We start from the raw sequence: 3,285 nt of genomic DNA on the forward strand, positions 1-3,285 counted from the left end.
ATAAAGGGCCCTTTGAAGGTAGAGACCGTGTAACTTCATTCAACTCTCTATCTCTAGCTCCAATCACATGGTATGCACTCCAATATTTTTGCACAGAAAAAAGAAGGAAAGTTTGTAAAGTGGAAAACCAAAAAGTTAAGTCAAGGAGAGCAATCTATGATACTAAAGAAGTACAATTATAAACTTAAGAACAGTCGGCTGTTATTTACATCCCTGCAAAGGGACAAGAAAACAGATGGAGGTAGTGAGCTCAATATGCCCCTGGGACTAAGACCATAAAGTCAATTCAGTTCAATGCAGCAAACATGGAGCACATGAGGAGACCCTGGTATAGATAGACTTGAAGTGAATGACAGCAAAGGGGCCTGGATTAAATAATTCCATCTCCCACTTGAACGTAATTGAGCTCTTTACAATTCTCTAATTTTAGTTAGCTATTTTCACTTGGCTTATACTCTGATAAATCTTAACACTTGTAGTAAAGCAACTTTATGAAAGACAATGGCCAAACAGAGAAGTTAGAACAAGAGATTATTTTTTGAAAAATTTAGATGTTTTTATCCTGAGTCTTTTTTTTCAGCCTTGATTTTATACATTGCATTTCCATGGCCACATTTGATATGTTTCTCTGTCCCTTTGGTTTTCTCCAAATTGATAGTTTTACAGGTTCCAGCAGATTTAGGTTCATCTTTAGCAAAAATATTGTTTGAGGATATATTTATTTTAAGGAGACTCTCAAACGTCTTCCAGAGGCCAATGTGATGGGAAAAAGGGAGTTTACTTGGATAATATCATTTTAGGGGTGTATTTCAGAAAAAAATGTAACTCAGAAATAGAAGATTTATTTACTCATTTTACTCCAAATAGCTGTACAGACAATTCCAAAAATGGTTGCAAAGACTTTTTTTTAAAGCTCTGTCATTGAAATAAATGTAAGACACTCTTAAGGTGACAATTTTCTTGTGAAGTATGAAATTCCCTGTATGTTTGGAAAATTGATCCTTGTTGCTGTTGTTTTACTATTTTGTTTTATGATCCTGATTCTCAAGAGTTTAAAGCCTAGTTGGGGATCCACAATAGACAAAATAATTAACAAATACAAACAAATGCATTAAAAGGTACTTAATAAAATGTCCTTGGAAGTATGTGGCAATGGCTTAATAGTTGTCAGGCCCAAGGGCCCCTTCCATTCTTGTCAAGGGGAGTGCTAGCCTTCTCTCCTTTCACAGCACACAAAAAAATGTCCTTGGGAAGAGATAATTCTCACCAAGAAAAGAGAGAGTATTTTCTATATTTGAGGAATATCCAATACTATTAAATTCTTGATAACTAAGTCAAATTGGAAAACATGTAGTTATTGGCAGGAAGAGATGCTTAAGGATAGAGTCATTTGATGACTCTTGAAAGAAACAGAATGACAAAGGAAAAAAAGGACCTATTAAAATTATTTAAATTTCCAAAATTCAATGACAATACAAATGTTTAGAAAAGTTACACCTGTGCTTGATTTTAGGTTCATATTTTATATGTCAAACAGGTGTAATAATGTCTTGTTAAATGTAGCAAAGTTAATAATAAATTGTGTTCACTGTGAACAAATAAATAGGCAGTGACTTTAATAACTACTATAAAAATAGCTTAGGAAGTAGTGGGTTGGAAAAAAATTATAAGTTAATACAGTATTAGAGTAACATTAATAGAATCTTTCAGAGTGTGAGAAAATGTGTTCACAAGTGGTTATCAGTGGTTAAGCTAATCAAGAAAGAAACTCAGTAGAACTTTTAGTCCAAGGACATTCCCTTATCAAGATTTTTATTTAGGAGCTCTCACATAAGTCATTCTGAGAATTACAAAATATGTCTTCATGAGATGCACTTCTCAATGGAATACAAAATAAACCATATGATAAAATATCCTATAATTCTACACTGGTATTCAGTGTGGGGCAAAGTGATGCAAAAATGAGTAGATCATAACTTGGAAATTACCTGATGAAAGTGTTGTGTAGGTAAAATACAAAACATCTTTTTGCCGCACCATGTCCCTCCTCATGGTAGATCCTATGAAATACCCCGAATTGTGTCCACAGAAATATCACCTTCAATTGTACTGTGGGCCTATAAGAGAGCTGGGTATCTGTCAACAGTAATCATGATATAAAAAGAAAGTATGAGTGCATATTTATGTGTGGGTGATTGTTTATCTATTTGGGATGAAACTGTGACTAAATTTTGTGTCCACTGAAAATTGACCTACACTTTTCTCCCTGCCTTTTCATGTGGCTTAAAGATAGCAGCAGTTTAATTCATCCCCCTGACATTTTCTCAAACATATTTCTAGTGATCTAGGTAATGTATTCTAGCTAATGCATCTTACTTGACCTATCAGGAGTATTTGACACACTTAATCACTTCTTATTCATTGAAACACTTCTGTCTTGGCTTCCAGGACACCACACTTATCATTTCCCCCTTCACATCACTGAATTCTCCTTTGCCTTTTTCCAGCTATTTTTCATCCCTTTGACCTCCAACCATCAAAGTGCCCCAAGGATGAATCCATTGATCTTTGCTTTATCTACACTCCCTCTGTTGGTGATCTTATTCAGTCTAAAAATTTAAATACTAACTATGCCAAACACTCCCAAATTTAGACCTCCTGCCCACTTTTCTCTCAAACTGTAATCTTCTATTTCCAACTCCCTCTTCAGGATCTTCACTTTAATATCAAATAGGTAACTCAAATGCAACATGTCCCAAACTGTACTCCTGTATCTCAGTCCCAACCTACATTCTACAATCTTCTCCATTTGGCAAGTGTGATGCCATCTTTCTGGTTGCTGAGACAGGACCACTAGAATCAGTGATGGTTCTTCTTTTCCTCTCAAGTCCCAAATTCAATCTCATCAAATCCTGTTGATTCTATTTTCAAAATATGTCCAGAACTGACTCTTTTCTTCACTTCCCAGGTGCTGATACCACCCAGTTCCAAAGCATCGTCATCTTTCACCTGGATTAAATCTGTAGCCTTGTGACTGGTTTCCCCGCTCCAATCTTGGCCACAGTCCTTCCACCCCTTACCAATCTGTTCTCAACCCAGTGGCCAAAGAGATTCTTTTAAGCCTAAGTCATGGCATGAAACTCTTTCCAAACCTCTTCTCATCTTTCCTAGATTAAAATCACTCTGCAATAAGGGAAAGAGATGGAATTAGAGAGGAAATGAAGCTGGAGCCTATCATGAGGGCTCTGAAGGCCTTCTTGAGAGCTTGGGATTCTTCTGTGGGAG

The 3,285-nt window shown here is 36.0% G+C and overlaps 1 non-coding gene across 1 annotated transcript; it reads right to left on the reverse strand.

Moving 5' to 3' along the window:
- Positions 1–1,113: 1,113 nt before the first annotated feature.
- On the reverse strand, positions 1,114–1,234 carry LOC112439475 (U6atac minor spliceosomal RNA). The gene has a single exon (XR_003027751.1). It is a non-coding gene; the product is annotated as a U6atac minor spliceosomal RNA (small nuclear RNA).
- Between the last annotated feature and the right edge of the window lie 2,051 nt (positions 1,235–3,285).

Source organism: Pan paniscus, chromosome 2 (genome assembly GCF_029289425.2).
Source record: "Pan paniscus chromosome 2, NHGRI_mPanPan1-v2.0_pri, whole genome shotgun sequence".
Classification (NCBI taxonomy): domain Eukaryota; kingdom Metazoa; phylum Chordata; class Mammalia; order Primates; family Hominidae; genus Pan; species Pan paniscus.